The sequence below is a fragment of the Zonotrichia leucophrys genome, chromosome 12 (assembly GCF_028769735.1).
Source record: "Zonotrichia leucophrys gambelii isolate GWCS_2022_RI chromosome 12, RI_Zleu_2.0, whole genome shotgun sequence".
NCBI lineage: Eukaryota > Metazoa > Chordata > Aves > Passeriformes > Passerellidae > Zonotrichia > Zonotrichia leucophrys.
Genome location: NC_088182.1, coordinates 16,124,778 through 16,149,262, shown reverse-complemented (window position 1 = coordinate 16,149,262; position 24,485 = coordinate 16,124,778). Strand labels below are relative to the sequence as shown.

Below are 24,485 nucleotides of genomic sequence, written 5' to 3'. Positions count from 1 at the left end.
TGGAGAGGACAAAAGCCACAACACGCATGCTCCACCCTGAGCCATGAGCTGAGCTTCCTTCACCAACCCTCTTTCTTCCTCATCAACAGGGCACATATGCACAACTGCTAAGTATTCACAAGGAAAGAGCCTGATCTACTTAAGATAGAGCTTGTCTGAACCCAGGGAAAGGGAAATAAAATTAAGCTTATAGTACAAGTCCTTAGACATAGCCTGTGTTTCTGGCTCCTAAAGATCTGAAAGAAGACTCTGCAGGTTTGGGCTGGGAGAGTTAATTTTCTTCCTTATAACTTGTATGGGGCTGTGGTTTGGATTTGTGCTGAAAACAATGTTGATAATAGAGATGTTTTAATGGTGGTGAGCAGGGCTAACTGAATCAAGGCTTTTTCTGCTTCTGACACTGCTCCACCAGTGAGGAAGCTGGGGGTGCACAAGAAGCTGGGAGGCAGCACCCCAACTGGCCCCAGGCCATATGGTGTCAAGTGTAGCATACACTAGGGAAAACAAAAGAAGCGGGGATGTCGGCAGTGATGGTCTTCTCTTTTCCAAGTCACTGCTCCTGTGATGGATCCCTGCTTTCCTGCAGACAGCTGAACACTTGCCTGCCCATGGGAGGTGGGCAATGAGCTCCTTGTTTTACCTCCCTTGTGCCTGCAGTTTTTGCTTTACCTGTTAAACTGCCTTTATCCCAGCCCACGAGTTTTGTCACTTTTACCCTTCAATTCTCTCCCTCATGCCACCAAAAAGGAAGTGAGTGAGTGGCTGTGTGGGGCTGAGCTGCCAGCTGAGGTTAAACCACAGACTACTTGTGCCATACTTCTATCACACTGATCACAAAGCTTCAGCACTTCTGCCAGCAGCCTTGCAAGACCAAGAATTTTCTCCTCTTCTTTTCCTAAGAAAGGAGCGGAAGCAAAGCCTTTCCAGCTCCTTCTGAGGAAAGAGAAGCTGAGCCATGTACTTGTAACTCTGGCTGGGCTGCTGAAACCACTCACTAAAACCAGTGCGTAGATCTGGGCTTAAACAAGGCTTTTTCTTCTTAGAGGCCAGATTAGCAAGAATTGCAAAGGCCCTTCTGCTGTCACCTACACACAAAGCATGGCAAGCTTGCAGGGAGGGATGAGGTACTGGGAGTCCCTGTCAGGGATTCAGACCCAGGACACAGACAATACCCCTTTTCTCACACTGGCACACTACAGTGGTAGGCTTTCTCTCTATCTTTTTTTTTTTTTAGCCAACTCTTAGCAAACAGCCATTAACAGGGAAGGTCTGTCACATTCAGCAACATATGGAGCAGGTACTCTGCAACATTTTGTGAACACCTGCCGTGCAGCTGTCTGCACACAGGGGTAACCCAAGCTGGGGCTCAAATGGCCTTTCCAGCTTGCACTCCTGTCTGGCCTGATGCTGGACAAGCTGGCACTGCTGTGATAAGATCATGCTGGGGAGCAGTGGAGGACTGCACATAACAAGGATGATATGATTTAATTCCCTTGCTGTTCTTTTCTCCAGGCTTCCCCTTCCTCACTGGAGAAATGCACCACACTGGCAGGAGGGCACAGGGACCTGTCACTCCTTGTCACTGCTGTCAGTGTCACTGCAAGGGCTGCAAGGAGGGCCAGCCCAGGTCTGGTCATCACCACTCTTTCCTCTCCAGTAGGAGGGGGGGATGAGCAAGAGGGAGCAGAGCTGCTGAATCCTCCTGCTGCACCTTGCCACAAATACACCCTGCCTTGGTGGAAAAGGGCACCTTCCTTCTCTGTTCCAAAGCACTGGCTGCAGTCCAAGCCTGAGAGTTTCCACAGCAGCAAGACCTGACAGAATATGTACAACAAAAGGTTGTTTTATCAGTACCAGCCCAGAAGACTTTTTTCCAAGCCTGTGCCTAAGAGAGCAGGGTCATCCAATATCGGCTTTGCATTTTATAGGAGAAATGAGATTATGACATGTGCTTTCTAGAGAGGGGCTTAGGGAAGATCAATGCTTGTGAGGCCTCATTGCTCAGCTTTCTGTGAGCTAATTTCTGGCTTCACATCATTTACAAAGAGGAAGAAGTCTCCACAGGTTACCTTTAAATTATTCCATTGCAAAAGCTGGCTGTTCAGCACAGCTTTCCAATCCAATGGTCACACACACTTAGAAAGGAACACATTTTCAACAGTTAAAAGCCACAATGAATCAACCTAACCCACCAAGAAAAGACATTTTTTAAAATTTACATTAGTGCAGGGACTCAGAAACTCATCAACAGGCAGAAAATTGTCCCTGCATTGTCAGCGTGACAGGGAGAAAGGAAAAAAGACTCATGCCATTCCCACTGGCTCAAAGACTAACTCAGAATTTGTAACTCAATTTATGAGCTGAATAAGCTGAGGGAACAATTTTACCTCCTGTCTCAAAAATCTTATGTTTAAAATGTTCATCTAAAATAAAGTATACCTATTCTTTAGCCACAGACCTGGGCCCTTTTCCTGACAGTGAGGCTTAAATAAGGCAGCCACAGCCCCAAGGAAGTCCTGCACAGTCATCCAAGTAACCACCCACACGCCTCCCCAGCAGGAAGATGATGGAATGACTATGCTGAGTGCATCATGAGGAGGAGTCCATTCAGAAACTGCACTTTCATGTCAGCTGTGGGTACCAAACTCTACAATCTCAACAGCATCAGCAGGCAGGATGGAGGAGCAGCTGAATGCAGCACAGCTGCTGACAGCAAGACAGTGAGTCAGAGCTGGGGATGGCTGTGCTGAACCAGAGCACAAATGCACAGTGAGCACTGCTGGCAGGAAAAGGGAGGTGTGAGATTCCGTGGGAGCACGGACACAGCTCAGCCAGATGGGGGCACAGGGAAGGGCTGCTCAGCACTGGGGAGCTGCCCCACCAAACTGAGGAGAATCCACTGCAGGCAGGCAAGCAGGTCCTGGTTTGTGCTACAACAGAGGTGAGGAGAACAACTGGCACCTCCTAAGTTCTCACCTCATCTTCTCCTCTCTTAAAATGCCCTAGAGAAGACCTTGAAGGCATCACACCAGAGCCAAGGAAAGCAATCTGGCCTAATCTCCTACAGAGTAACTGCTGGCCTCTGAGCTGGAAGGTGCTGTCATCACCCACATGTGCCAACACCTCTGGAGCCTGAGCTCCCACTCCCACCTCCACACGGACAGGACAAGGAGAAATAAATGGTTGTGCACCTCAGCCTTGTGTCCCTCCGACTCCTAGCCAGTACAAACACCTGGAAAGATGGTGGAAAGATGGGGCAAGATCCTTCCAGCTTCTGTAGAGAGGAAACAAGAGGAAACTTCCAGCAAAAGCACCTAAATCCCAGAAAAAGGAAGTACCTGTGCAGCAATAAGAGCAGTTTTTTTCAGGCTTCAGAGGGTGGTTGACAGGAACTGAAAGGAACAATCAGTGTGCTGCACCTTACATTTGTCACCCAGAGCAAGCAAAGCACAGGTGCCAAAGTGAGGATTCTGCAACAGGAAAAACAGTCAGCTCCCCCAACTCAACAGCAAGGGCACACACAGTTTCAGACCTTACATGAGCAATGAAAAAAGAGAAAAAAGGTGTGTTTCTGGCTCTTTGTCCTCCACAATCTTATAAAAAATAAGGGAAGATAAAGGAAAACAGAGAAGAGATTTTATAGTTTGGTTTTTTTGCTATTTGAAGATAAAAGTTAAGAAAAAAAATTAATCTCTTTTTTTTCCCTGCTTTCAGAATGTGTAAAACCAGTGAATTAAGGAAGAAAACCCAGGTGAACACTTGGGCCTCCAGCTCTGACAGGGAAATGACAGTGAAAACACATACATCAAAAGTCTGGTCTGCAGAAGTAAAAAAAAGCACATTGATACTTCATTCATCCACCATGTTCTCTTTAGGCTGGTAAAACAGGCAAGTTTTTGGGTTGAAAAAAGCTTGCTTGTGTTGGTTGCTCTATAAAGTGATCCTCCACAATGGAACCAATGCCATCCAAATGCCTGGCTTTAAAAAACCACCCAATATTATGTTGAGATTCCTTCTGGCACTGACTGAAGTCAGTTTCTAACTCCTCCTTCAGTTATTTCTTCAGACCATGGTTGCACAGGCAATCCTTTGACATCTGGAATGGCACTAACAGCACCCTCCCACTCAACTCTGCTGCATGGTACAACTGTTTGCAGCCTCACCATGAATCAAACTAGGGAAGTGATCACAGTTAAAAATAAACCAGCACTTGGTTTTGTTTTTTTTAAGGATTACTTTTCAACCAGGTCAGATCCCCAATCCATTGTGCAGCTGTACAAACAGTTGTATCAGCACAAGGTGCCTGAATTGCTGATGGTTATCCTGGTGCCTAAAGCCAACGTTTGCACTCCCAGCTCACCTCATTGCATGGCTGCTGTAGAACAGGATCCCTGCCCAAACAACATGCAGGGGACTTGACTGCCACTGCTGCCAAGCATGGAGGGTCCCTCCAGTGAGACAAAATGAGGTCACACTGATGTCTACCCTACAGCTAAGGCATGGCTACTGAGCTCCCTCAAGCTGTTGCTTGTCCAAAATTATATGTCATTTTTGCAGCCTGCATGCTGAAATAAACATAAAAACATGACTAACCAAGTCATTAATGAGAATGAACAGCTTTGGGCCAAGTTCTGAAACAAAACTCTTCCAGAAATTGCATAACCACTAACTATCTTGGTGATCTTCCATTCAAGAAACACAAGCCTACGTGATCTGCAGATTCCCACTAATTTGAAGACTGTGACATTCAAAGAGCGAACAGGGGAGGCAATCTTCAGTTTTGGCAACTCTTCAAATTGCAGCTGAATTTTTATTTGAACATGGAAATACATACAGAAATACTGACAATCAGAATAAGCACTAAGCAATGATGCCATGCTAGCACACTTCAGAAACAACTATGAGAGAAACAGACTGAAGGTTTTTCAAAATTACCAGCTCAAATACTGTTTGGAACAAAAGCAACTGAAAATATCTCCTTTTTAGACGGCTGCCTGGGAACCTACTGGGAAATACCTGGATCTCTGCTTTCAGCTGGTGACAGCAACCTGCATCAGACACAGGCCATTGTGAGAGGCCTTCTCATTGAAAACCAAACACAAAAGACTGAATAACCATAAAGATCTGACTTCTAGCATAGGGCAGGAGGCACATTAATGAAACAGCTTCAGGAAACCAGCTTTCTACAGTTTCTGTTGTGTCTGCTCTAGAAGACAAAAAAATGAGTCTCTAAGCTGTTCAGCAGCCTTTTTTGTAGATGTCACCACATCAATCCATGAAGACACAAAACTGAAAAAACTGCTGGCAAACCTTACCCTTTGTTACTTAGCATGCATCTCAGGCTATAGTTTCATGACATCTTAAGTAAATCTAAGTCAGCATTCTTCAAACCCATCCTCTCTCCTGAGTCAGCACTGGCACTCACTGATCCTGCTCAGAAACCAGCCTGGCAAACAAGTTAACCCGGAAAAAAAGAAAAGTTGTTTTCGCCAATGTGGCTTCCTGAACTGGTTTATTGCCAGTGCCCAACGAAAGTAAAGGGGACAATCAGTGAGCAGGGCAAGGGCAGGCACAAGGGGAGCAGAGCCAATTCCATTCAGCTCCAGCTGCCCTGCAAACACACGCTCAGAGAACAGTCTCACCCCCTGACTTTAAAGAGACGTGAGTGGTCACTTACAGCAGAAACATCATTTGACTTTTTCACCTCTCCTGACACCTCCTTCACACCAGCATCAGCACCCCTGCAGACAGCCACATTAAGTACCCAATCTGGTAGGAAAACAAAGCAGCACTATATAAAACAAAACAAAAAGCCTTCAGTTTTCAGTTGGATCATGTCCCTAATACATCTGGCCAAAAATCCCCCAGCATCAAAACATGGGAGAAAGTGGGAACCAAGGCATAGCAAAACTCCACCTCCAAGCAACTGTGAAGCTGCTCTCTTACTCAACATAGATAAAATATCACAACATAACTACCTAATAGTTGTACAAAACCACTTTGGTTCAAAAGATTTAAACAGTACATTAAAAAATCTGCAATCTAATACTTCATGTTTTCATCTTCCACAACACACCATTAATATTTAAAACGCCCTATTTCCTCAAAAATAAATCTTTAATTTATTTGATACCAGCATTATTTTCAGAGCAAAAGAGCTGCTAAAATACATAGAGGAGAGTGAGGAAAGCCTGTTGTGATTAAATAGGGCATGACAAACAGCAGCAGCATGCACAAGCAGTACTGGGGAGCAAAGCCAGGGGGAACAGTGAAAACAACATTATACAAACAACACCGATTCATGAACAACAAAGAATTCTTAGAAACTGCTGCCTGGGTTACATCCAAGGTTCTCTTTACCTTGGTTAAACTATTAAGAAAGTCACTTCAGAAAGCTGATCACTTCTGCACAACGAAGCTTTTTAGGAAGGAAGAGCTGATCCATCTAAAGGGCTCTGTGTAGGAACCCACTGCAGCAGTTCCTGGGAAGCAATGGAGCTGCAACAACACTGAAGGTGACACGAAGCTGGAACAGGTCATTTGTCACCTGCCCCACCATGAAAGAGCTCCTGTGCTAACACAGGTCCAAAAGCTGTGTCTGTGTACGGACCCCTCAGCTGCTGGGGAGCACCCTTGGCTGTGCACAGCAGTTCCTCAGTGACAGGGACATCCCAGGGTCTCCTCAGGAGAATTTCACTAAGGTATATTTCATCACTTTAGCCTCACACCCATTTCCTCATAGTCAACATCTGCTGCAGCAAACTCTCACCACTGGCTTGTAACACCTCACTCTGGACACTGCATCCATCAAAGTAGGGATTCCTGGAAGGCCCAGCTTTGCTTCAGAGATACAGAAAATTCAGTTTTTACTTGCCATCTTGCTGCCATGTGGAGGAAAGCACATTTACAGAACAGTCTGGGCCACTGCCATGCAGAATTCACTCTTCCAAAGTTCAGAGATTAAGTTGTGGCTGCTGCTTGAAAAAACAGCAAGTTTCCATTGTATTTGGACAATCTTGCAAAAAAAAAGTAGGTCTTTAAAAGAAAACACTAAGTTCATGAGCAAATGCTAGATCTCTGTCCCAACACATCACTAAAAATATCATAAATCACAAGCAAGAAATTAATACATTTCTGGCTTCTGACAGGCACTAACATTGAATGTACTGCACTTTGAACATCAAATACACATATTACAGGGCTTTTAAAAATTAAGGAAATTTAGTAAAGCTGTCGTTTAGGACTGCATTTAGACATCTGAATTTCTCACAACTCTCCAACACAAGCAAAATACAGGTGCAACACAATAAGGCAAAGGTAAAACTGTGGTGAAGCTGCAAAGCACTAAGCAGGAGCACATGGCTGTCCCCTTTAGATCAAAGTGTCTCATGGGGAACAGACACTATCTCTATACAGTGAGGCTTCATAACCCTGTCACACAAGACTATCAACCCATATACACACAGCTGTCTTTTGGCAGGTAGTCAAACCTGAGGCACTGGGAGTTTTACAGGGGTCAAGACTCTTGCAGGATTCATCTAGATCTATTTTCTGCTGCTGTGAGATGAAATATGAAAATGGGAGAGGAATTGATCACAGAGGCAACAGAGCTTTGCACAGGGAATGTTTCTCACCCCGCAAAAGGTGACCTTCCAAAGCCTCTGATTCTCCTCTCCTCTAAGAGGATTATGAATCCTACCCTTGGGAGACTTCTGCTCAGCTACCAGCCCACTGCTATTACACATTAACACTATGTCTTGTGTCCTCATTTCTATCAGCAGAGATATTAGAAAAATTTATAAGATGACTGCTCAAAGACCAGACTTCTAATGGAATCTCTAATGCAAGCAGGGAAAGCCACAGCCAGTGATGTTTGGAGGGGACTCTTTGTGCTGTCACACACCCAGCTGCAGATCTGCTTAGTGCTCCCCTGCTCAAATCCCAATTCAGCTTATCTGCACATGCAGGCTGCTGACTACCCTGGAAGCAGACATTTCATCAAGGGAAGACTGAAAGGCAGAGATCACCATAAGCTAAAAAATGAGGGCAAGTGTGGTGAGTGCAGCTCACAGCTCCTCCGCGCGGGGAGCGAGCCCAGGTGGGCTGGCAGGAAGTGAGAGCAGCACTGCCCTGCTAGAACATGCTGGCACCTCAGAGGGAGAGCCAAGGAGCAGAATGCAGCACATTCAGTTACATAAATCCTTCTTCTCCACAGACATCAGACACCAAGAATTTGAGGACAACTTTCCTCCTGTTCTTTTGGGGTTTTTTTCACTTTCCAACGAGACACCATTTGGACACTTCTGAATGGAGTCTACAAGGCAAATCCTAAGTCTTCCCTAGACAATATAACCAGGAATTATTCCTCTTGCAACGTAACAGTGCACAGATGTAAAGCAATCCATGCTGCTATAGAGGTGACCATATACATTTTTTTATTCATAAGGTAATTAAAGTTACAATGCATTATGAATTCCACAATGAGAAAAAAAAAAGCAGGGCTAGACATGAAGGGAAACCTCAACAGGAAGGAACACACTTCCAGCAACTCTGTGAATGGAGATTTAGGATGAGATTAGACACACATACAGGCCAAATCTAATGGACACAGTTCCCATTTGGGACAAATGGCCAAGTGTTCTCAGAAGGAAAAAAAGTACTGGCTAACACAACAGATCTCAGATGCATCTGTAAGGACACTCCGTGGTTTTGGCTGTTTCAGAATACACAATGCAATAGCAAAGTGCAGCCAAGGGTTAAAGAGTTTTAACCAGTAACTGTAGAGAGAAACTACAGGGTTAACCACAGACACACAAAAGCCACAAGGAGCTGAACCCATGAAGAATAACTACAAAAGCCATAAACCCAGAGGAGCTAAAATTACATTCCTTAGGCAGTTCTGATAAAATAAGGATGATCTATAGCTTTCCAAGAGACCACTAACTGAAAGGCAAATGTAAGCAGCTTGTGGTGAACTGGTATTTTTAATACTGTTCTCAAGTTTTAAATTATGATGCTTTTAAAACAGAAAAAACAGCCTTGATTAGAAAGTCAGTTGCTGCAGATAATTGATCCCCACAGAAAAATACACAACTAGGACAAAAAAATGAACTCCTAATTGCTATTTTTGATTCTGCAGTGGCAAAAAACCTCAAGACCAGCGTTATGTAAGACCATTAACCTCTTTGCTCATAACTGGCACCTTAATTTAGCACACTACCACACTAGAAAGCTTAAACTGAATTCTTAATTCCAATGCATACCACTGGCTGCAGCAAGCCAGTAATAGCAATATTGGAAAGGGAAAAAAAAAACACAAAGCAAACACCACACACTGAATTTTGCAATTACAGTTCCTTGGGCATAAATATTTATACCTTAGCCTGACCAGATCTAATGACAGCATTCTTTTCAGAACGGCAATCCTGAAAAGATTATCAGATGCTTCACAGTATCTCAGGAACACTGAAGAGAATTTAAAGTACACATTAGGTAAAGAAAACCTCCAGATCACCTTTTATAACAGCAAGTTTGTCAAACCCAAAGAAGCTGTAACCCATTGAAAACAAAATTGCTTTGTTTTGACTGATTATTTTTCTTCTTCTCAAACTAACCTCACAGCATTCCAAACACATCCTCCCTGGGTATGACTGAAATCCCCAAAACTACCATGTATTTTATTTAACTGTAGTTCAGTGGCAATCACAAATACACATGACTGAATGAAAAACAAAACAAGGTAATCTTGAAGAACATTCATGTGAACCTCCCCACTTCTTCCCAAGAAAAGACAGATTAATCTTCTACACTGATAATGAGCCAGACTGATGAATTTCAACCAGACAGCCTCTTAAATACTGTCTTCCATCCACTCTTATCACATTGTGGCAAAGGATGACATTCAGGAGGGAAAAAAAAAGACTGATTAAGAGCCTACTTTCAGAAGCTAATGTCCTGTGGAAAGAGCTCTATGAATCACTCTTTCATCTGCCTCCGACTCCATTTACTCCTCAGAATTCCCTGATGTGCTTGAATTCATACTCCACCCATCCAGTCTGTAATGTCCCAACATGCACACAAGAACACTGTAAAACAGCCAGGAAACTTAAGCTAAATGGCCCCTAGTGCTCTTCCCCATCCACAAATCCGATTATTTTATCACAGAAGACAATGAGGTGCGTCAGACACAACTTAAGAGTCAGTAAATCCATACTAACTGTTCCCAGTCACATTCCTGCACATGTTTCACACAGGTGTACCAAAGGACCTGAGCCACGACTGTGCCCAGGACTCAAGTGAGACTGGCACCCTGGATTATCCTTTGGGCCTAGTTTGAAAGTAGTGATCAGAGATGTGCCAGCAGCACAAGGCTGGCACTGCAGCACCATCAGGTCCCATGGGCTCCAGCTCTCTCAAGTAATCCCCCACTCTGTCTCCATCAGCTTCTGACTGCTGGTTCCTCTTTCAACCTTGTCTCTAGACACAAGAGCCAGGAGAGCTTGCAAATTAAGACCTACTCAGGCATAAAAACCACCAAATACCTCAAGGAAATCTGTGCATCACTGATCCAGCCCCCTTATTCAGCAGAGTCTTTGTTTACCCTTTCACTGCCAGTGTAGAGGTAGAAGTTATGTCAAAATTATCAGGAATGTCGCAAAAAGCACTTCCTGTGAGAAAGTAGCTGCTTCCCCCATTCAAAGACAGAAATGCACACCAACATGGCCAAGTTTGTTCTGTCTGTATTCCAGGCTGTCAAAGAAATCCCAGGTCATTTTGCAGACATAAAACAAACTTGCTGGAGTTGCATGACCCCATTTCGAAAACATTTGGCAAAACAGTCTCCTTCTCACTGTTGGCCAGGCTGCGTTTAGCAAATGGAAGTTAGGTCTGTAAAGAGCAAACCCAGACTCCCCAGAAAATCCTGAAGAAAGCTGCACAGAGAAGCTTCTTTCCAGCTTTAATTAAGAATAAAAATCTAGATGACAGAATAAGGGAAGAAGGAACTAAGATTTTCACACACCTAGATGCCAACTGCCCAGATTGCTCTGAGTATAGAAATAGGGACGTTTTATGATGACTCCATCCTCTCATGGCATTAACACACATATCATTTCAGTGTATCAGATGAGAGGGAAGTGCAGGAGAGAGCTCTCAGCTGTTGCAGTGCTCCCAAAGAGAGAAAGGAGAGGCAAGGCAGGCAAGGCTTGCAGCCCAGGTCCTGCTGCAGGCTCCTGGCACTGAGCAGGGCTCTCAGGGTGCCACGCTCCCGCTGCCAGGGCGGCAGGAGCGCCTGCTGGGCCTCAACGCCAGCACGGAAGTGCCACCAAACCAAACAAAAGTACTTTTTATCTAACTCCACAACTCACAAGTCTCCCCTGCCCCCTTCTGGGAACAGCATGGATTTGAAAACTTCACTATCTTCTTCCAATGATAAAACTATTTACTTGGGTAAACAACAAAAAAAAACCAGAGAGAGCTTTTGCCTCAAGCACGAGTCCCTTCAGCAAAGACATGGATGTTATTAAATGCATCTCCTGCAGCAGCAGAGGCAGACTCAAACTGGATTTTCCTCACCCATACACTAAAGCCACTGTCAGGAACTCCTGCCTGCCAGAAAATGGCCGGACAGCTCACTCCAGCTCAACTCTTCTGACTGAGCTGATTCACTCCGCAGGTCACGATGCAGATGCGCAATGCAGGCTCCCTGTCCTCTACCCCAATAACTCAGCACCTTACTTCCCCAAAATAAAAAAATAATAAAAGAAGAAAGCATAGAAAAAATAGCAACTGCAGCAAAACTTGCATGGTACACAGTAACTGCTCAAAAACCTTCTCCACAAGTTATAGAAACCACATTCAATTAAGCTGCTGACTGCAACCTGACTTAAGCAAAAATCCCTTTGCAGTGACTTATTTATGTTGAGACTTTAAATGCTAAAGACAAACCAGCTTCATTAGGGCCAGGGGCAAAAAGTTCTCCCACCTACCTCTTCCTACCACTCCTAACAAGAAAAACATCACTCTGCTGTTTATATGTGCAGTTTTCCATTTCACAATGCTTAACAGAAAAGTTTCTCTTTCCTCTTTACCTTCAGAGTACAATCCTGCAATACTCTGCTTCTCAGAAAACTTACACAGATATTCAAACACTTCTCCTTTGTCTTTGCTTTGCATGTAGACTGCAGAGGAAAGCCAAGCCAAGACCCCACATCCCATTCCCAAGTGACACAAGAAGGGAATTTTCAAAGCATGGCGACTGGTAAGCAGCCATTTAGGATCTGTGAAGGGAAACGTTTCTCATCTGGAAGGGACTGACCCCACAGTCAAGATCCAGACACTCCATCCAAAGAGCAAATTGTGAACAACAACACGTCCCGTGCAAAGGGAGGGGAGAGCAAACTCAGCTGCTAAGGAGCAGAAGCTGGCTCCAGTACTCAGGAAGCAGCACAAATGTTTTGTTTCCTTAGGAATTAGGACAACATATAGATTTAAACCCATCAAGTCTAAAAGAGTTATACATCAAAACCAAACACAGACTTGCCACAAAGAACCATCACAAGCCAGCTAATCTCACCCTTAGGGCCTCTGTAAACCAGTGTTTGATTTGGTTCACTTCAAGCTCACTGTAAAGCAGCTTTACAATTCCTATCATACACTGTGGGCTGTGACACCACTCTGATCCATCTCCTCCTCAGATCTATACATTGCCCTTTTTCTGAGCTGCCTGAGAATTAATTACATGGAAATGAACAGTGTTAGATAAGGGCATGCCAAGCAACTGGCACTCTTAAAGGAGCTGGGGACTGCAGGATCTCTGCCTTCAGGAAATGTTTGGCAATGCCCATTCAGTACAATTCCTGTTGTTAAAAAATTAGTTTAAGACCCAAACAAGCAAACACTCATCTTGTTACTTCTGTGGCCAGAAACAAACATCTGCTCAGCCATGGCTTGGGCTCTACCTCTGCCTCCTGTCACCACCAGATCACATCAGAGCAGCATCCTGACTGAGGATGTCCTGCCAAAATTGTAGGTGATGCACAAGCAGCAGCTCTGAACAAAAAGATTAGCAGTCTGACTTGTAATGTGTTGTCTGCACAAGCTCCACCTATCCCTCCATGGAATGCAAGGCACTGACAGCTTCACAGCCTCATGTGAGCTGGAATTTCAGTACCCAAGAGGACTTTAATCTCACATATGCAGACAGAGATACACCAGGGCATTTTGGCAGTTACAACAGCATTTGAGATGACTGGAGGGGCACACACATCAGAATTTTCTCTTTCTCTAACTGTGAAGATAAAGCTAAACAAACATTTTGCCTCAGCTACACTCATCTTTTTCTACACAGGAAGCAGAAAACACTTACATTTGGCAGCTCCTTAATGGCATCCCGCAGTTTTATCAGACAGCACAACTTCTGTCTGAACACTTAAAGCCAGGAGAAATGCAGCAATTCTTACATCTCTCTGCTGAAACTTGACAAGTCAACAAAGCACTCAGTTGATTTGGTTAACAGATTCTTTAGATATCTTTTAGATAACCATAATCTACCTGAGATTACCCACATGGAAAGGAAAGAACCAGGAATAGGCTACTGGTTTTGTACTTCCACTGAATGTTTCCATGAACTTGGTAAAACCATTCCGTTGAGGTGAACTTCAGCCAGCAGAAATACAGCTTTTCAGAAAGCAACAATTTACTTGACTACCTTGCTACTTTTAAACCATTCTTTAAAGCCAGAAGTCTGGCAATCGTTTCACTTTTCCTGATCCCCTTGCACTTCATTTCAACTTAGTCTTGCCTGTTAATTAAAATTCTCAAAATCTAAAGAATTTGTGTCCCAGTACATGAACAACTGAATTGGTTTTGCTAATATGGACTCAAATTAGGGCATCTCTTTCAAATGAATGTGGTGCTGCTTGGCCAAAAATCCAAATCCTTGAACAACTTTTCTGTTTATATGGCAGAAACAGAAAGACAATCTAGGAGCACATCAGTCCAACAGAAAGACTTAGGGGAATAAATGCAAGATTATCCAAACAAGCTCACTTCACCCTGGTAAACAAATTCTTGTGCCAAAAGCACAAGGAGCAGTTGTTATCTGGTGGTTTGTTCTGCCACTGTAATTCTGAGACATTGATACTAAACAAAATTTGGGGCTTTCTTAAATACCTGAAAAGGCTCAGAGAAATGCAAGGCAGTCAGTTATACAGTACTCCAGATGATACCATTGCTCAGAACACCACTTAATTTATTGTATGAGAAAATGGAACTGCAGATTGCCCTGTAATTTCAAGTAGACACCCATGCTACAATAAATATATCAAGGTTTGTATGGATAGGTAAAATTTTCTATGCCCAACTGAGAGATGCCCTCCTCTCTCACTGCAACCCCTCCAAACTTCACATTGCCAAAGAAAAAATTAATTCAGCTGGAAAAGGCATATTTTGGGCCCCCACTTTTTTATCTAATTTTTTTCCCTTGAAAAAAGTGTTACTCACAATGACAAATAAAGCATTCCTCACTCTTTACCTTCTCAACACCTCCAGCAAAACAAGCTTTACCTTACAAGTGTCATTTTATCACTATCAGTGCCTCTGCATTAAGGGATTCCACTGGCAGAGAAGGTAAGGATGAACATGCTGATTAATGCAGCTGTCCCAAGCAGGAGAGGCAGAAACAAAGTTATAAACATGTCCACAGGAGTTCCAGCCACATAATCACGTTGCAAATCCATGCCCCCTACTTGAGACCAGTTTAATTTCCCTAAGCAGGGGACCCTTGAGGCTCACAGGCAAGAAATCATGAGCTGTAACTTCTCAACTGAAGACTTCACTGTGATTTTTTCTCCATGAGAAGGTACCAAAGGAAGGTACATTCTCATATACAGTATATTCTCTTGTACTGTCGACCTACTAAAAAAAACCCAAACAAACTAAAAACACTGAAAAGAGGAAGAAAAACAAGCTCTGCATTAGGGGGGAAAAAAAATCTCAATACAAGTGCTACAAGAAAGTAAATAATGCCATGGAAATTTCAAGAATGAAGGACAACATTTCATTTTTGAGGTTTGGAATGGGAAATAACGAGGTCTGTCATGGCAAATATACTTTAGACAAAGACAGTGCACTAAATCTGGTACTTAAGTAGAATATATGACACAGTATCTGATGGGGTGAAAGCTAAGGTAGTCATTTCATGTGAAACCAGATAAAACTCTAAACTCAATTTCATACAAGGATACTCTCATCCCTTCAATGGCAGAACACACATGACACACAACCCAGGGTCATGGAAGGGATTTTGATCTGGGCCTGATGTTATCCTGTAACTCTCCTGAGGATCAGCATAAGCTGCAAGGCTTTCAATCACTCATACTGAAAATCTTAAAGCTGTTGAAACACCTTGGAGCTGTTTTGTGGCTTGCAGCATGTTCTGGAAGGTAAAGGACAAAGAATTAACAGGAGGCCCAGCCAGCTGAGTGGAAATGAAAGGCAATCTGAACCTGAGGCTGTCTCCTCAGGAGACACATCCATCAGTCAGACAATCACAACTTCAAGCTTGGCAAGGTGCTACATTTTTTGAAGGACAAAATCTGGCACTTAAAAATGTCTGCAAGATTATTCTACCCAATCAGGAGCCAGTACAACCATCCTTTGGTACACTCTAGCAAACCTCACACTTCCAAGGTATCCAGTGCAACTTGGGTTTACAAAAGGAAATATCCAAGAAGGGAGCTCAGAACACAGTTCACTCCACTGTATTTCTCAAGCACCTTCCAAAGGGACCTTTAATACTCCAAATCTTCATTATTACTCTCCTACACACTAACCTGGGCAGCAGGCCCCTTGAAATGCTTTCCCACACCAACCAGCTCTGCTTGAGGGTTTGAAATAAGGAACTTCTCCTCTTCATTTGAAGTGAAGAATCAGACAAACAAGCCTATATTTAACTTCCTGTTCACTGAAGCAGTCATAAACAAGTCCCTGTAAACACTCTACAGGTCACAAATGCCCAACATCTTATCTAAATGTTAAGCTGCTGAAGTGGATCTCAAAGCTCCTTCCAACAGGCTTTCTAGTGTGCCACTTACAACAGAGGCCACTGGTTATGTAAGAGATGTAAAGCCAAAGCAAAAGAAAGTATGCTAAACCTCATATGTCAAATTGGTTTGGAGATTATTAGATGCAGCACCTGCATATACATAAAAAAATCTCCTTCCCCATACACTAAAAAAGCACAGCACACTCATCTGGAAGTCACACAAATTGTGGCAAGTTTGTTTTTAACTACAAAACCTCTCTCAAGTGTACTACAGCTACCTTGGTTTTTCACATTTTAAGTTCTTCTAAAGACACTGCAAGGCCATGCTGCAAGTTGGTTTGGGTTGGGTTTTTTCCTACAAAATAACAATCTGCTAAATCACATGTATTCTCACAGCCACAACACATCACAGGCTGTATATAGCTAAGGAAAGCCAATTTCCCTTTCATTTTCTCTTCCAGATCAATACAGTGTGATAACATGTGCCAAAAGCATATCATCTCAGGCTGCAAAACACAAAATAACAAGCATAATGGGTGGAAAATAACACAGAGTTCTCTTCCTTGAGAATGATAAAAAACTGCAAATGACAGGAAACCTGAAACAAAGTGCTTTGCACTCATACAAGATTCAGCCTGGCAAGCTCACTACCATGGGACACTGATCCCTGGCAGAATTCTTAAAAGGTTTTGAATTTTCTTCTGGTTGTCAAGTCACAATGGGATGAACTCCAAAAAACAAAGTCTCAAACACTTAACCATCTAACCTTAACCCTAACCCTGATCTTTAATTGTCAGGTTTTAGGAAGGTATTTTAATTGCAGTGAATAAAAACCTTGGTTCACTTTTGGCTGGTGAATGAAACAATACCATTAACTATTTTAACTAAGAATGTTTGAGTCAAGCTGCATTCACAAATCAGAACTAATTTTTAAGACAACTGTTTTTTGTCATTAAGTGAACCAAATTGTCAATAGGCTCAGTTTTCTAAGCTGCTGAAATTCATTGGAAGTGTCAGTGCTAAGCATGCTACAAATTTCTGTGATCATACTTAACTAAAGCTAATAATAATTAAGGGGAAAAACAGAAACCCCCAAGTGTTGTTATTACACCAAAAAAAAAAACCAAAAAAAAACCAGTGTGCAGAGCACCTGAAATGAAAACTATTCAACTCTGCATGATGCACAACAGTGATACCTACTCAGTCTGACTAAAATAGAGTTAGAGGTTTTTCCTCAGTTCTATAAAAATAAAAGATGCATAAAGCATGCTTGATAATGCTTATTGGTTCACATTTAGCTTACTGTCAAATTTTAATAAGTGTATTCAGGTCAACACTTGTGGTAAGAACTGTGAAGTATTAAGACCTCAATTACATAAAGAAGATTTATGCCCAAGTAAAGGAAATGCCACTTGCACAGCATAAGAAAACACATTTACAATATCTGCTTCTAATGGAAAATAAAGTAAACCACTCCATTATTTGCAAAAGTAAAGGGATCCATAAACATTTTATACAGTGTAACACTTAATCTAAGTAAAATCCACATCTTTGAGACAAAGATGATGTGGATTTTATTACAGGAAGCGTGGGAGTGTTTAAGAAACTATCTAAAAAAAACCTGCATATGTATTGTTTCAACACAAACTGAGCTTCAGACTGCTTCAACAATTCTTCTGGGACAGACTCAAAAGACTCAAGTTAAAAGTTCTTTTTATTTCAGTATTTGTGGTATGTGAGTCAACCCCAGTGAATTCAACAGGTCTATTCCTCAGATGTGTCACACAGCTTTACACTTTTACACAGCTTGAAAAAGTGCAATAAACCTTTCAGCAAGCAGCAGTGCTGTGAGGATCTTCCAAAGCTCCAGGACTTTACCATGTTTTTAACCAACAAACCAAAACAAGAGCAGCAGATCTCATCTCCTGCAAGAGCTCCAGCAATTTCATGGAGTTACTCGATGGTTTGATTCAGACACTGAGTAAGACATGGGACTATGCAGCCCCCAGGCTTCTCTCCCAAATCCTTCCTGCTTTAAATAACTCCCTGACATCTGCACTCGGTGGTGCACTGATTTTGGTGCTCAAAGCTGCTTATCACCTATAGTTAGCTCTAATGAGATCATGGCTGCTCCCCACACGTGCTTAAGCTGCTCAGACAGTACTGTCAAAGGACACTGAACAAACAGCCAGCCCTATCTTCTTGTGCCCTTTTTAACATTTCTGAACTCACTTTTGGAAATGCTTGGCAATACTTTGATACCAACAACTGAATAATATTAATTGGAATTAAAGATCACATGATATTTTGCATGAACGCACTCTGGAAGTTTAAAAAATTGGGGAAAATGCAGCTCAGCACAGAACTGTGGTGGGGGTGGGAAAAAGAGAAATGTCAGAATATATAAGCTATACAGTAGTATAGCTTTAGATCAGCACTCAAGTCAGCAGTGACAGACACAGGAGCAAGCCCTGAAGAGAAGGCAGCACATGTCTCCTCTCCCTGTCCCAGGAAGGTACTTGTGGAGCTCAGCTGCCCTGGTCATTACCTTCTGCACTTCAATCTAAGAAAAACCATCACCCACCAGGTCAGGGGTTTCCCCACCAAGAAACTGAACTTGTGACAACCACTACTTAAACATACCATGTCTAAAGAAAACAAGGTCATTTGAGTCTGTTTATACCACAGGTATACTGAGTCATATCTTTGTTGATAAAGAGCTGGGGGAAAACAAGTATGATTGACTTTCTTCCAAATTCAGGACAGCACGAAGTAACCTCTGTGAAACTGAAAGACTATCAGATCAGCCTCATCAACTTTCAGCAAACTAATCTCTGAAGAGAAAGAAAAAAGCACACAATGATAAGAATTCTGAAATCATCATAAGGTGATTCAGCTGCAAATCAGCTACCTGAATGGCCAGAATTAGTAGAGCATGAGTGAGCCTCCAGTTCTTGGAATTTTAGTTCTTATTACAAAGAACTGACACCAATCTGGTCAATGAACAGGACTAAATTTTTCAGTCTGGGCTACTGCACTTAACTGGGTGTTCCTGTGGTATCCTTCAAAAATAAGAGCAAAACTCCCACAAACTGTATTTACATATCCTTACTTAAAGGGTAAATTCCAAAGGGAGAGGTAAAAAGCAAGCAGTTTATTTCTCTTGCATCTCTAAGATGGCTGCATACGTATTCTGAACAAAACAGAAAAAAGTTACCTTGGAGATGTCACCCAAGCTCCTTTGGCTGAGCAGTCACTGGAATATGGAGCCAACTTCTCACAATCAAGAGGGAGCAGGACCCCAGAAGCAAGTCAGCCTGTGAAATGATGTATGGAAACGAGTTAGCAAGTCCTAAATTAGCTTTTATTTAGAACTTTACTTGCTTGTCAATTCAGAATGTTTGAGAGCATGCCTTCCCTAGAGACTGGGACAGGAATTCACAAGTTCCTTTCAGGAAGCAAATGCTCTCACTCATTCCTGTGGGCTCTGGCAGATGCTCTTTAGCAAAGCCACCAGTTGGGCTGAGGGGACACACTGTCGCCAGTTGCCTCAGCCACCCTTAGCTGAAAATTCCCAACCAGGGTGGAACAGAGCAGGATCCATGACTGTTCCTCACCAGGCAGGAATGGGCACTAGGGAAGAAAGGCTGGAGCAGAGTATATGAAAGCCCAGCAGCTGAACAGGCCTGGCTGTAGGCCCCAGCACAGGGGAAGCAGTGTTTGGCAAAGCAGCAGGACAGCTGGTGAAGGAGATAACCTTTCTAACTACAAAAGCTAAATCACAGACAGCTTATCTACTGCAGCTCCCAAGCACGTGCAGTGACGTCCTGCCAGGACAGTCACATCCACATCACAACCTCTTTTATCAGATTTGGTCGATGGATCTCCTACTAATATAATTATGGCAGCTACATCCATGTGATTTTTTTAACAAAACAACTGCACCCATTTTAACTACTGTGAGCACATTATACAGCTAGAGAGGCACTCTGTAATAGCAAAGCTTATTCCCTGACTCACAAAAAGGGGTTCAAACACTAATGACACCACATACTGATGGGGTGATGCAAAATAAATGCAAGCTTAAGAAGATTGTCTTTTACACACAGTTAATGCCACTCAAAATGCATACAGAGGAGCCTGTGGAGATGAATGAAAGCTAAGCACCTGCACCTCAGTACCATCTGCAGAGTGGCTCACACCAGCATGGACTACACAGGCAGCACAGGCAGCCCAACACACTGATTAAGAGAATTGCATCTCTTAGGAAGCACATCCACCCGAAGAGCACACTGGGAACACCAGAAATAACAGCTGCTGCCACATCAGAACGGCACAACACCGCGCACAGGCCGTGCTGCAAAACAGAAACCAAGCAGCCACGCACACACACTTCCTCTTCCTCCCCCACCTCCCCTACGACAGCAGCAACAAACCTGATATTAAACACTGGCCAGCATCCTGCTCTGCATTCCTGTCACATCAGGAATAGAAATGAGGGACACTGCTAGCTGCTGCTCCATAGAGCTGAAGGGCTCCTTCAGTTTACAGCACGTAACACAAACACTCCACATGACTCTTGCAGAGGGTTCTGTCACATTTTCTGTTCTTTTGCTCCTTTTCTCGAGCTCGCTGGGGACCCTCTGTACTTACTAGACTTGTTTTTGATACATTCCCTCTCAAAGACTGAGAGGTCAGAAATAAAAGCAGTTGTTCCTAGGCATGTCACACTATATAAACAAGCAAAGAGCCACACACAAACTCTGCAAGTCAAGTTCAATGCTGAACCCTGCCCAGCACCAATGTCAAATGCAAGAGCAAACAAATCAGGCTGCAGCTTTTTGTCAATACTAACTTCTGAGACTACAAATCCCAGCACTAACACTCCACTGAGATGCTCACATCTCCAACACGTTATGAGCTAATCCCTGATGGACAGACTGGGGGAATCTACTGACAGCGAGTGAAGTGCCTGGGTTACACTGCAATAATCAAGGCCTCTGTCAGATTTTCCATGGCTTCAGTACCTGCATTTCAACCACAGATGGAAGAAACACACCTCCTCTAGAGCATGGGTTCTGGATATCCAATTCAAACTTAGCACCTACATTTCTTATCCTAGTGGAAGGCACAGTGAGTGCTACCCCATACCCAGCATACCAGTCAGTATCCACCAGATCCACAAAAACCTTTAGGCATGGAGAAACTAACTCAACACTGACATCTGAAAAGTGATCAAACCTTTTTACAAACATTTGGTAACCCACTGGACCAAAGAGATTGAGCTCTGTAAGCAGATGGTCAACAAACAGCCCCGAGCTTGTACAGGGCTCCTCATCTCACACCAGCCAAGCTCAGCAAGGTCACATTTCAGAGTCTGGTCATTTCACCCAAAAGGAATAAGCTCTGTATTTGTGGGACAAAAAGAAAGAAACAAACCAGGCAGCTCAGACAGGATGAGCAGAGCATACAACTGTCTGATGAAGAAGAAATCCCAACAGTTGTTTAAAAGGCCAATTAGCTGATTAAGGGCACAGGTACAACTCCAGCCTGGGCACTTTTCTGACCTCTGAGTGCTTGCTACTCTAACCTTGACTTTTCACTACGTGCAAGGCAAGGCAGAATAACTTCCAAGTCAGGTGACTTGCACAATCTGCCAAGAGAGGGGATCTCAAAGCACATCTAACTTTTCCTTCTATAATATTTTTATAAGAAGGACACGTCCAGTGCTGTCCACCTGATGATCAGGCACACAATGATTCACAGAAGTGGAAGAGAAGCATGGGCACTACAGTTTCGTTTAATTTTTGAATATATGTAAAATGTGGTTTAAAATTATATTTTATGCAAGAAAATAGATAATGTAAAAATACATTGTTGGATTCTTTACACAGTCACACTGCAGATTACCCTGAACTCAGATAAGACCCCATTCCAGCACCAGCCCCATTTCCCTTGCACCTGCAAAATCATTTATGCACTCACAAAGCTGGGTAGAAAAACAGACAGTTTGTCTTTAGCTTGATCAGTCTGTAAGTCAGGGAACTCTGATTCTCACCTGCACAGGCATAAGTAACAAGGCAAGAACCTCCCATGGGTTGCAGTCTATACTTACACGAGCTGAAGCACCTGTGAAACCACACATGGAATGTGAAAGTGGTGATCAGAAGCAGATCTTAAAAACTGTCCCCTTCCTTATCTCAACCGATAATCGTGCTCACTTCCTCTTCTTCTTTGCAAGAAACACGCAAAGGTGCCACAAAGTGCCTCATGAAAAACCAGAGGGCCCAGGAGAGTGTCCCACCAGCATACCCTCTCTTTCCATCAAGGATTCCCACACTAATAACCTTGAGTACATCAACTTCCCCTCCAGGAGCTAAGGATCACTTCCCCTGTTCTCCCAAAATTCCTTACGAGACAGGAAGCAAAGGCAAGGCCATGGAAAAGGACATTTCACATCACCCTAACAGGCTCTAACCAGGATAGCACAGGCTGTTCATCCATGCACCTGGAAATGGTTGTGCTGAAAAAGCTGAGAGGGTATGAAACACCCTCCAAGAAAGGAAAAGGAAAATTAGCATTAGGACAATTCAATACATTGACCAAACAAGGATTTGATGCAGTTGAAAAAGCAACCCAATGTTATCTTGCTGTATAGAGCTCACAACTAAATCTTTTCATAACCCACCACTTTCCTTCCAGCTCCAAAACAAAGCACTTACCTTAGGTCAGAGCTAAGCTAACCCAGAAAAATACTTCACAATCAAAATAAGAAGAAATTGTTACATGGGACTAAGAGAGACCTATTTAGGATTACAGTGACAACATGCAATAATGATACACCTAATTCTAAAACACTTTGAAGCTCCCAACAGAATTTCTATAACAAGGAAATCAGAATCTTAATTCAGTGATAAACAACAAGAATACCATTATTTTTCTCCATCAAAAGCCTGACCATACACACAAGTGTTAGCATATCAGCTGCAGGTGACAGTTCACTACAATGAGACTTTCACAACACACTACTGCATATTATTTTGTGAGACAAGCTACGAACTATGTTTACACAGCCCTAACGATCACAGAAACACTACACTAAAAATGAACAGAGACCCAAGCCCCCATCATTCCTGCACCACTCAGTGTTTCATTAGCAAAGGCCAATTATTGGAATCGAGCTCTGGAAGCTCTGAACACCAAGTTAAGCCAGGTAAACCTGAAGGGAGGAAAAGCAGATGGAGCAAAAAAAGAGCAAGACAGGTTGAAACGACAAAAGCAGAACATACTAAAGCATATGGCTAGGGAGGAAAAAAAAAACCAACAAAAAAAAGAGCGGATGCTAAGCTTAAATTTGAAGGAATATGGACCCAGTACCACCTACCCTAATTCATAATTTAATCCTCCCCTAGGAAAGCCCGGGGAAGGCTGGTCCCGGTCCAGGGCTACAGCCCCAGGAGCACACCTGCCCCGGGGACTGCCAGGCACTCCGGGTGTCCCCAGCGGGGCAGCCAGCGCTCCCGGGCCACCCACACCCTCCCGTGCCGGGGGCAGCGCGGACGGGCCCCCCGCCCCACCGGCCTGCTCACCATGTTGGTTTCATGTTACCGCCGCGGTTTCCGAGCTCCTTCCTGCGCGCAGCTCCTGTGGAAGGGAAGGAAGGGCACAAAGGGAGGGGACGCTCGCTCTGCCCGCTGGGCACGGCCCTGCCCCGGCACCTCGGTGCCCAGCCCGGGGAACCCCGCCCCGGACGTGCCCCCAGGCGGGCCCCGCAGCGGAGAGCGCCCGGCTCTCACCCACGCACACACGGGGACGAACCGGGCTCTCCCAGCCCCTCCTCACGGAGCCGCGCACGGACCCCTCCACTCCAGGCCCATCCCGGTGCTCGCTGCCCCCTCACCCGGGCTGCTCACGGGGCCGTGCCTGTGTACCCCCGCTCCCTTCACGGGGCCGCACCCGGGGCTCTCCTCACGGCAGCGCGCCCGGCTCAGCCCCCCGCCCGGCAGCCTGTCCAGTCTCCGCCCGCCGCGGCTCACCGGGGCCGGCGCTGCCTGCCCGGCCGGGACACCGGAACGCGGAGCCCCAGCGCCGCCGCTCCCCGCCGCCCGAATCAACAACAAGATGGCGGCGCCCGGGCGGGCGGGGCCCGGCGCTGGCCGTCATAGCAACCGCGCCGTCCAAAGCCCGCCCCTTGGCCCTGCCCGCCAGTCCGCACCCGCGTCCCGCCCCACGGGGGCCCTTTCGGGATGCTGATAGGTCAAACTCTGTGTCACTCAAGCGCAGAGCCGCCCCGCCCTTTCCCGAGTGCGGACGGCAGCGCACGTTAGGCACACGTGACGCCCGCCAGGGCCCCGCCCCCTAGCTGGCAGCGCCGTCTGATTGGCTGCCCACGGAGAAGGGGGAGCGCACGGCCAATGGGCGGGGCCCGTGACTCCGCGCT

The 24,485-nt window shown here is 44.4% G+C and overlaps 1 protein-coding gene across 3 annotated transcripts in view; it reads right to left on the bottom strand.

Annotated features, from left to right (window-relative positions):
* Window positions 1-24,196, bottom strand: part of IP6K1 (inositol hexakisphosphate kinase 1) — a 36,819-nt gene extending 12,623 nt beyond the window's left edge. For 2 of the 3 annotated variants that reach the window (XM_064723826.1, XM_064723828.1), the window contains exons 1-3: window positions 24,082-24,196; window positions 23,635-23,689; window positions 19,263-19,362 (exon numbers count right to left, since the gene is read on the bottom strand). The gene's annotated coding sequence lies outside the window, so the exon portion shown is untranslated. Of the gene's footprint in view, window positions 1-19,262; window positions 19,363-23,634; window positions 23,690-23,945; window positions 24,061-24,081 lie in introns of those variants that run through there. The other variant, XM_064723827.1, reaches the window with a different exon arrangement.
* Between the last annotated feature and the right edge of the window lie 289 nt (window positions 24,197-24,485).